Source organism: Trachemys scripta, chromosome 2 (genome assembly GCF_013100865.1).
Source record: "Trachemys scripta elegans isolate TJP31775 chromosome 2, CAS_Tse_1.0, whole genome shotgun sequence".
In the NCBI taxonomy this organism is placed as follows: domain Eukaryota; kingdom Metazoa; phylum Chordata; order Testudines; family Emydidae; genus Trachemys; species Trachemys scripta.
In genome coordinates this window covers 174,232,504-174,243,612 of record NC_048299.1, presented here as the reverse complement: position 1 = coordinate 174,243,612, position 11,109 = coordinate 174,232,504, and the positions used below count along the sequence as shown (strand labels likewise).

The 11,109-nt window shown below is 40.6% G+C and overlaps 1 protein-coding gene across 6 annotated transcripts in view; it reads right to left on the bottom strand.

Annotated features, from left to right (window-relative positions):
- Positions 1–11,109, bottom strand: part of ATXN1 (ataxin 1) — a 273,999-nt gene that overhangs the window by 22,891 nt on the left and 239,999 nt on the right. The window lies entirely within an intron of this gene.

The window sequence follows — 11,109 nt, the reverse complement described above, 5'->3', positions numbered from 1 at the left end:
TCACCGACAGTGACTTCATTTCGCTTTGGTCTACACAGCAAACACAGCAGTTACCTTTTTTCTCTCCCCTCATGCCACAGCTCATTACAATGAGATACAAGTGCCCTTCATCTACTAGTCTGGCATTAAACCTCAGTCAAGCCATTTATTTACAGCAGTAGCATAAAGCCAAAGATGGCTGGGAGCCAGATTTCTCATGAGGTTTCTGGTGCTTTTTGAGCCCCCTCTGCTATTGGCACTCAGAGGAAAGTGACCATGTAGATCTTTACTCTGGAAAAATGATTGGTTGCTGCATATCTGCCTGCACAGGTTAAACTGTACCAATGCGTTTAAAACTATACACCATGATGATGACCCTAGACATAGCTCCTACTAGATCATATTCCCTTGTTTCCTAGCAACCAATGAACTATGAGGCACAGCTGCTGTATGTAACAAACAGATTTCCACTAGTGCAGGGACAGAGCATTTACAAAGTCAATGGGAATTGCTCTCTAACAAGAAGCAGATTAAATATTCTTCCTAGGAGGCCACAGCTTGAGTTGAGGATTTCATAGCCAAGAAGCAGAGCAGCAAAGTTCAGATCAGAATTCGGGTCTGAATGTTCCCAGAGTTCAGAGATGTATCAGTCTGTCCCTTCCTGTTAAGATAGAATGGAGGCCACCAGCAAACCTGGATGCCAATCTGAACTCACCAAAGTTGTAGGGTGTGGGGTTTTGATTTGCATCTTTAGAGCAGAGATCACAGAAACCCAAAGGCTCGTGATTTTATATAGGGTTTGAGCAAAATGTCATCTCTTCCCTCTGCCCTAGCTAGAAGATTATTTTTGCCATCCTTGATATAGGGAACAAAGTCTCTCTAATTCTTTCATTACGTGGTAAAGAAAATACTCAATAATTCATTATTTTGCTAAACACTAAAAATAATGGATTGAACAGAGACACTGGATTTATGGCGTATTAAAACAATCTGTAACCCACTAACCCCCTTTTTGTCCAGTGACTGCAGAGGTGTTAACGGCCCACTCTATTTTGACTGGTCCCGTACAATATGTGCTAACTACTTATGCTAAACAATCTGTTCCACTCCTCGCTGTGAGACTTGATGTTCCTTCCCCAGACCTGAAGAAGAGCTCTGTGTGGCTCGAAAGCTTGTTTCTCTCACAAACAATAGTTGGTCCAATAAAAGATATTACCTCACCCACCTTGTCTCTCTAAAGAAAATAACGTCACACCAGTTTAATCCCTGACTTTTTTTTTTATAGTCACAGAATTTCCCCCCAGCTATCATGAACTCCTGCTTTGCTTTGTTTTATAATTAAAACTTTACAGAAAATGAAACTCTTCTCACGCCCTTCCAGCCATTGCTTGGCATCTGTACTGCTAAGTTGTTTTTTTAAAGATATGCAAGGGTGGGCGTTCAGAAATCTTATGCCTCACGCTCAGAACTTTTAACAAGAATCGCATTTCTTATGAGAGAGAGACACACACAAAGTCAGAGGATCGCTTAGTGGAAACTGATGATGTAACAGACATTAAATGTGAACACTGTATCAATAATAGTTTTCTTATCTTACAGCAAATAATATTTCTTTTATATCCTCTGCCTTCATTGCTTTGGTTCTAGTACAAAGCATGGAACAATAAACCTGCTGTATAACTCTTGCATAACATTTTGGAGACATGGCAGACTGAGATTAAATCTCGCTTTAAGGCCATCATTTGGATTTATGTGCCCAAATTTGAGCTGCCTTCAGGATATTATAATCTTATGGGGAAAATCTTTAAGTATGCTACGGTCCGGGGCAGTCTCCTTTTTAAGTTGATTATTCCATTTCTGAACATTTTAAATCCAAAATAAACAACCACCACCACTAGTTGCATAGCCCCTACACAAATACTATCTGTTGTGCTTCTCCATTGCTGCTTTTATAGCAATAATTACTGCTAGACAGAATTAAGCTGACATTGGCAGGTGGACAAGTTATTTGTAGGTTTTAGAGTTCTTAAACAAAAGCAGCTATATTAGCTTCAGTTCTCTGCCAAACCCAGGCAAAAATACTGCTGCGAGGGACAGCGTGGTCTCTAATGCCCACAGCAGGCGACAGAAGTCAGGCCTCCTGGGTTTTATTCCAACCTGAGCGCTGACACTAATTTGCTGCCAGATTGTGGATGACTCACTTAAAAATTCTCTCTCTCAATTTGTCCATCTGTAAAACAGGTATAGTACAACAGTCCTGAGAGGCTTTGTTAATTCTTGAAATCTCTTTAAATACTCTTTAAGACCCTGAGCTGTTTTCCTATACAAGTGCCAAGTATGATGATGATCATGTTAGGCAGAAAGGGACAAAATTTGAAGAAGAAAAAAATGGTTTTTAAGTGACTATATTAAAGCATATGCAAAGCTTAAAAAAATAATTTCTTGAGCGTGCCTTTTCAGAAACGGTTCCACGCACAATACCAGTTGATATGCCCAGCTACAAGGACTTGCCAGTGAGCCAGGGAAATCTGTTACTACTGTGACTCAGTAGGAATTTTAGCTAGATAAGGACAGGCAAGAATCAACAGCCCCTTTATTTGTACTGTTGTTATCGTTATTCATAACAGTTGCTTCGTCTGTTTTGGCAACAGCTAAAATTATTCTATTACATTTGACTTATCGATTTTTATTTTTAAGTTTAACTAAAAATAAAATTGCCATGCTACATTTGCGCAGTCACTGTTAGTTAACTTTAGCTCACTGTAGTGTTCTATCCTGGGCATCAAACTTTGGCACATAAGCAAAAGCTCTCCCTGACTCAGGAAGCTGCATCGAGACGCTGGGTGGAACCTGTTTTACACATCCATTTGTATTGCTTCAAGTTTTACAGCCACCTCAGACAGAACCCGGGTAGTTGACAGGATTAGCCTGTCCTTTGATCTGTTCTCGAGATGGGCCTGAACCAACCCCCGAGCTCCAAATACACTGAATTAAAGGTAAAGTTTGGATTCAAATCTGAAACTGACAACTGGCACTTTTGTGTACAACAGACTAAATCAAAACTTCAGGTCTAAATCTACTCCAATTTGGGGAAGCTTGTATATGGAAGAGAAGTGGTTGGGCCCTCTGGGTATAATAGGCTGAACCAAACCCCAGATCTAGAGTTCCAGAACTTTGAGGAAGTTTCAGATCTGCCACCTTGAATTTGTTGTAGGCAGTGTTACAAATACCTCAGTGTAGTTTCACTTTGCAGGACTCTGTGGAAAGTTTTTGTTATGCTTCCCCCTACGTAGGTTTGTACACCTGAGTTTTGGGTTTGAGTAAACCCCTGATGCGCAAAACGAAATTCAATCAAAACAGCCAATTATCAAGAGCTTTTGCAATGAATTTATTCAAAATTATGGATTTCTGATTATGAGGGAAAAATCATAAATGAGCCCAAAGTCATTTAAAAGGTCCCGGAGTCTTAGCAAACCTTTTTGTGATCAACCTGGTATTGACTTTGTAATAAGATCTGAAACCTGGTGAATTTCACATGGTAGCGTGGTTTTGTTTTGCTTTTTTGCAAATATTTCATACAATTCTGCTCTTAAGCAGTGGCAACAAAAGGGCTTCCCATAATGTCCAGGTTCTGGAGAATGGAGAACAAACAAGCTAACAGAGGGAAACAACAAAATAATAATAGAAAGGAGATTTCAAGTGAAATGTAAATATTGGCCAAAATTCTCAAACCTGGCTACTTAAAAGCTACTCTTCTAACTCTGATCGTATAGACAAGCGACAGGATCCTCAGAAATGCCAGGCACCCACTGAAGCAAAAATCAGCCCTTTTTTACTTAGGTGCTTCCAATGGAGTTGTAAGCTTTGGCCTAATATTTTAAATATAATTTCAATTACAACCACGAGGATAGAACGGGGACTGTTTGGGCAAAGTGAAGAGGGCAAAAGGACCGCCCAAAGGAATGAGATAGAGGATGAAGTTAATTCATTTTCACTTGCTATTCTAGAGTCACATTTCCATCCTGCTTGCATCCCTAGGTGTGGCTTTGTTTAACATTTATTATTTACACGTTTACTTTGCTGGATTGTAAGTCATTCCCGACTCCTAGATTTCCTTTTCTCATTGAACTTGAGAGTTTTCAATCACAATTTGCAGGATGTATAAAACAGCAGTAAACACTGGATGATCATCACTCCCACCATGCGTGTGTGTGAGGTACATACGAATGTGTCTGTGTGTATGTTGAAGGCTGAGGAGATAAAGGGGACAGAGGAGATTGGCGAGAACAGCTGGACTTTGATATCCATGGCAGCTAGCGCACATGGAACATTGCTGAAGTGTCTGGGTAGCCAGTGTCCACTGGCGGCCTGCCCACACTCACATTCCTGGAAAGGCTCAAGTTGGAGGAGTCCCCATCTAGGTCTGTGCGGGTCCCAAATGGATTGTTCAGTAAGGCTCAGAATATGCACTTTCATGCTAAATTGTAATCTGTTTCCACAAAGGCCTCAACACATCTACCTACCAGAATGGTATTGTCATAGTTATTTTTCTAATGAATGTAAAGCTCATGAAAAGAGCCTGACTGATATCTCTGGAAATTGAAATCCTTTCTTTATCCATATAGTAGGTACATCAAGGGCCATAACAGCAATACAAGCTTCCCTTAATGCCTTGACAATATGCCTTATCCCTGACACAAGAAACCACTCTGTGGACCAGAGGGGAGTTCAGACTCGGTGAGCCAGACTTTTAAAGGCATTTAGGTGATTACGGCTGTAGATATATGCCTAGTGGGATTTGCAACTCCCACTAGGAATTAGGCCCTTTGGCACTTTTGAAAATCCCACTGTGCTCCTACCTGCATCTTTAGGTATCTAATTGCCTTTACAAATGTGGCCCAGGTCCTGGTCTTTCTGCTGAGACTACTAACAAGGGTATCAGGTAGTACCAATCTTATGCACTAGAAACAGGACTGAGGCCACAAGCTCATTTTCACATCGGCCACAGAACAGTCATCAGAAGAGAACAACTTTCAGTCATCAACCTAAGCTGTATTCAAACCAGCGTACTAGAGAGAAAAGGCCCTGGAGACCCCCATCCTGGTAATACACGTTATTACCAGTTTTTAGTATTGCATTTTCCACACAAGCCACGACTGGCAGTTTCACATTCACCCATCAAGTCAATACACAATGCACTGCCTGCTGCCAGTCACCATGTTCTGTCAGCCAAGTGCAGAGCAATTCAATTTGATCTCACTTAATAATCAAACAGTACATTGAAAAGACAGACCCTTGAATCAAAGTGTGGCACAACTTTGTCATGGTATGCCGTATACAGCCCTGTAGAATTAACTGCACACCCCATCAATGTTGTCCATAACACCTATTAGACAAGCAAGGCTTGAGCCTGTAAAGTAACGAGCACACTCAACTCCCATTGAAGTCAACAGGAGAAGAGGTAAGTCAGCCGCCCACGTCAGAAGCTCAGCATCCTGCAGGTTTGGGCTTCTGTAGATCAGAAGATGGCCAAGTTGTGGACAACTCTGCAGCTACGTTCTGATTCTCAGATCTATACGCCAGCTTTTCCCAAACTCTACGCACTAACATCTGCCAGCTACATATTCATAGTTGTAACTGGCACAGATTTCATTAGCCTTGCCATGTGTAGCTTAGTGCCGATCAACAACAGCGACGCAAGTTTATGGTCCAACCCTACCAATTTCACAGTTCTCTGGCAGATTTCCCAGGAGGGCCAGCTGCAGCGATCCATTAACAAGAAACATAAAAAAAACACTGATAAAATTTGAAAATCTTTTCCCAGAACTAAAAGATTCTTGATCAACACTGTCTGTGTGTGAAATTGTCCACTGCGGTGTTGGCACTTAGTACATTTTTGACAATCCACCATAGCAAATTGATACCATTTTTGCTGAGTGAGCAACATCCCTCCCACCCCCATCAGATCAGATCTTCTGTGCTCAATATAAAAAGCAACTGATAGAAGCCAACTTGAAGCAGAAGAGCGTTGGCTGTGAGCTATCCAATAGATCAATGATGCTTCAATATTTTATTATATGTGTGTGTGTGTACGTGCGCATGTATGGGGTCAGAGTTGTGATTAGCTGATGGTTTAGGGAAAGCAATCTCCAAAGGGAGTAAGTGGCAGTATACTCACAACACTGGACTGCAGGTGTTCCAACTGAGTCATTCACTTATTTTATGACATTTATACATGTGTGTCACAAAAAGAGATAATTTAGAAAACCATGTCAATACAAGAGAACACTGTCACAGGATAACTGTCTGCTCCTGTTACCCAAGTGCTGAATTTGTTGAGATGAAGGTGAGATCTTTATTTTCTAAGCAGGGCACATTTATCCTGTGGCAATGTTCTACTACAATTACTTTAGTTATGTAGACTTAATTATCTTATATGATGGATGTTGGTGAGCTGCACAAGAGTGGCAGTTACTCACTGTGCTATTATTAACCTGCTGCATTATGATTAATTTAGAGGTGGATTTAATTTTCAAAAGTTTGCAGACTTCCCAAGTAATTTTACTTGGGCATTACCACTAGGGCCGGCTCCAGGGTTTTGGCCGCCCCAAGCAGCCAAAAAAAAAAAAAAAAAGCTGTGATCGCGATCTGCGTCGGCAATTCAGTGGAAGGTCCTTCGCTCCGAGCGGGAGTGAGGGACCGTCAGCCGAATAGCTGGACGTGCCGCCCCTCTCTGGAGTGGCTGCCCCAAGCACTTGCTTGCCAAGCTGGTGCCTGGAGCCGGCCCTGTTTACAACATAACCCTGTATCTATGTGCGCAAGGAAAAGATGTTCCTTCCCCATCCCTGAGTATGAATAATCATTCAATGAGTTTTGAAGGCAGCAACAGAAGAACACAACTATCTGTGCATAGATTTAGACATGCAGCCACATGTCTATTGCACAGTAATTTTATACTGCCATTTTCAAATATTATTAGCATGGATTCTTAGCCGTACATTCTCTGAGTCCTTACTCTCACATTTCTCATGTCAAAGCCCTTAACAAATGTTAAAACTTCCTTTCTGGTTTTATGTACATCAGCCAAAATGGACAATCCCTACATAAAAGGATAAATGGACACAAGTCAATTTTAGGAATGGCAATATACAAAAACCTGTAGGAGAACACTTCAACCTCCCTGGACACACAATAGCAGATTTAAAAGTAGCCATCCTGAACCAAAAAAACTTCAGGACCAGACTTCAAAGAGAAACTGCTGAACTTCAGTTCATTTGCAAATTTAACACCATCACCTCAGGATTAAACAAAGTCTATGAATGGCTAGCCAACTACAAAGACAGTTTCGCCTCCCTTGGTGTTCACACCTCAACTGCTAGAAGAGGGCCTCATCCTCCCTGATTGAACTAACCTCATTATCTCTAGACTGATTCTTGCCTGCATATTTATGCCTCTGGAAATTTCCACTACGTGGATCTGACAAAGTGGGTATTCACCCACGAAAGCTTATGCTCCAATATGTCTGTTAGTCTATAAGGTGCCACAGGACTCTTTGTCGCTTTCTGGAATGTTTTGCACTGAGTTACTTTGGAGGAAAGCTTGTTCTCTCCCCCCAGGCTGAGTAAGCAAGTTGTGAAGGGAATGTGTTCTCTCCAGCTATGTCTACACTACAGCTTATGTCAGAATAACTTATGTTGCTCACTGGGGTGAATAAATCTCCCCCTGAGGGAGGTAAGTTACAACGACTTAGCTTCTGCTGCTTGGGGGGTTGAAGTAGTTAGGGTTCTCATGCTCCTGCTTTGAGAACTATAAGGGCTAGAAACTTACTTTTTCTTTTAAATGAAAGCTGAGATTCCCACGTAATCATCTGACTCCAGGAGCTGAGGCATTAAAAAAACAACACCAAATATTGCAGGACTTGTGATAAAATTGTGAGAGTTGGCAACACTGATAAGAGAGGAGGCCCCCTCCGAGCAAGGGGGTATGGACTCCAGGGCTCTCCAATCCTGTGAAGAATGAAGCAGCACTATTTGTCAGTTAGTAAAGGCCTTACTGTAAGCTTTTTGGGGTAGAAACTGTGTCTAACTAGGAGTATGTAAACTGACTACCACAACCTCTAGGAACTACTGTAACCCAAAGAACTGGATAACTACACATATGGCTTTCCATCTGTATAGCAAATAGAGAAATAGATACTGTACATCCACTAATTCTCCTAGGATAAGCATCTATAGCTTTAAATTAGGGCTGTCAATTAATCGCAGTTAACTCACGTGATTAAAAAAAAATTAATTGCGATTGATTAATTGCGCTGTTAAGCAATAATAGAAACCATTTGAAATTTATTACACATTTTTGAATGTTTTTCTGCATTTTCAAATATAGTGATTTCAATTACAACACAAATACAAAGTGTACAGTGCTCACTTTATATTTTTGATTACAAATATTTGCACTGGAAAAAATGATAAACAAAAATAGTATCTCTATCATGAAAGTTCAACTTACAAATGTAGGTTTTTTTGTTACATAACTGCATTCAAAAACAAAACAATGTAAAGCTTTAGAGCCTACAAGTCCGCTCAGTCCTATTTCTTGTTCAGCCAATCACTCAGACAAACAAGTTTGTTTACATTTACAGGAGATAATGCTGCCCACTTCTTAATTAAATCACCAGAAAGTGAGAACAGGCATGGCACTGTTGTAGTTGGTGTTGCAAGACATTTACATGCCAGATGCGCTAAAGATTCATATGCCTCTTCATGATTCGTCCATCGTTCCATGCTGATGACGTGCGTTAAAAATATAATGCATTAATTAAATTTGTGACTGAACTCCTTGGGGGAGAATTGTATATCTCCTGCTCTGTTTTACCTGCATTCTCGGATAAATAGCAGTTATAGCAGTCTTGGGTGATGACCCAGCACATGTTCGTTTTAAGAACACTTTCACTGCAAATTTGACAAAATACAAAGAAGAAACCAATGTGAAATTTCTAAAGATAGCTACAGCACTCAACCTTAGGTTTAAGAAACTGAAGTGCCTTTCAAAATCTGAGAGGGACGAGGTGTGCAGCATGCTTCCAGAAGTCTTAAAAGAGCAACACGCTGCGGAAACTACAGAACCCAAACCACCAAAAAAGAAAATCAACCTTCTGCTGGTGGCATCTGACTCAGATAATGAAAATGAACACGTGTTGGGCTGCGCTGCTTTGGATCGTTATCGAGCAGAATCCGCCTTCAGCATGGACGCATGTCCTCTGGAATGGTGGTTGAAACATCAAGGGACACATGAATCTTTAGCGCATCTGGCATGTAAATATCTTGTGATGCCGGCTACAACAGTGCCATGCAAACACCCGTTCTCACTTTCAGGTGACATTGTAAACAAGAAGCAGGCAGAATTATCTTCTGCAAATGTAAACAAACTTGTTTGTCTGAGCGACTGGCTGAACAAGAAGTAGGACTGATTGGACTCGTAGGCTCTAAAGTTTTACATTGTTTTATTTTTGAATGCAGTTTTTTTTTGTATATAATACTACATTTGTAAGTTCAACTTTCATGATAGAGATTGTATTCGTATTAGGTGAATTGAAAAATACTATTTCTTTTGTTTTTTACAGTGCAAATATTTGTAATAAAAAATATAAAGTGAGCACTGTACACTTTGTATTCTGTGTTGTAATTGAAATCAATATATTTGACAATGTTAAAATCCAAAATATTTAAATAAATGGTATTCTATTATTGTTTAACAGCGCGATTAATCGCGATTAATTTTTTTAATCGCTTGACAGCCCTACTTTAAATTGAGTAGGGCAGAGCTATACATTTTGGATCCAACTTAGAGAGTTTGGATCTGGAGTCTTAGTTCTGGCTCATCGTGAGTTATAAGCTAATGCTCTTTGAACTAAATCCGCTGTGAATTTTTTCACCATTTTATCATATTTAAAGCACAGTTCTTGTGGTTTTGATTTTTCAGACTTTACAGAGACCCAAAAAACCTTGCTCTTGTTTCCACTGAATTTAATCATGAAATCCCAATTAACCTGAGTGTGAGCAAGACTGGCCCCAAATGGGCCTGATTCTCCACTATGCAAAATGTACATAAGCCCTTCCAGGACAGAATGGTAGCCTTTTACACTCACTTTGCCCAGCTGGAAATGGCTACACAGGATGCAACGCAGCAGAGAATCAGGCTCATATAGGTCTAAACCTTGTTCCTCCATGAAATACAAAAAGGAGAACTACTGTCTTCCTACAGCCCCTTACGCTTAGATGATGAATGTCCAGGGGCGTAGGCAGAGGCTGGACTTCAGAGCTGGGAGTCCTTTGATGAGACACATCAATAGTACAACCTAAAACAGCTTTGCACAAACAACATGTGTGGTTATGCTAAATGATAGTGTAAGATAACCACTTGTGAAGGATTATAATAAGCAGCCCCTAACAGATGGGTTTGTTGTTCAGCAGCATTGCACCCACAAAATTTACAACTGACAACAATGGACTTGCACCCATTTACGCCTTTAGTGAATTTGACTCATTACATGAAACAAGCAAAAGCTGCCATAAAGGGCCACGGGGAATCCCTTCTGTCCTGGAGGTTAGTGACTGCAATGCACTGGGGCCTGAGGCACTGTCAATGTCTGAGTTCGTTCTACAGTTCATTCCAGCACACATTTCAGCAGAAAGCACCCCGTGTATAAATGTGCCCTCAGTGGGATCTTACCTTCAGACATTTTAAGGGCTGCCTTCCTTCTATTCCCACGCATAATCAAATCTCAGGCTTCAGAGTGTAAACTGATTGTCATATAGGTCAGTAAGGAATTATTTAGCCTATCTCTAGTATTGCACGATTGGACAGCTGCAGTGTGTGTGGGTTTTTTTTTTTTTTTTTTAAACATTCCTTTAAAGCATCTGGTACTGGCCATTGCCAAAGGCAGGATCCAGACTTGATGGACCAATGGTCTGATCTGCCATGACAAATCCCCTGCTACTATGCTTCTAAACCAACCCTCCCGGGGCATTTTAGCAGCTTAAATAAGTGGATAGAGTTCATTTATAAACATGTATAATAGCAGAAATGACTTTGTTGATGCTTTTCATTTAAATAAAACATACCCAGCTA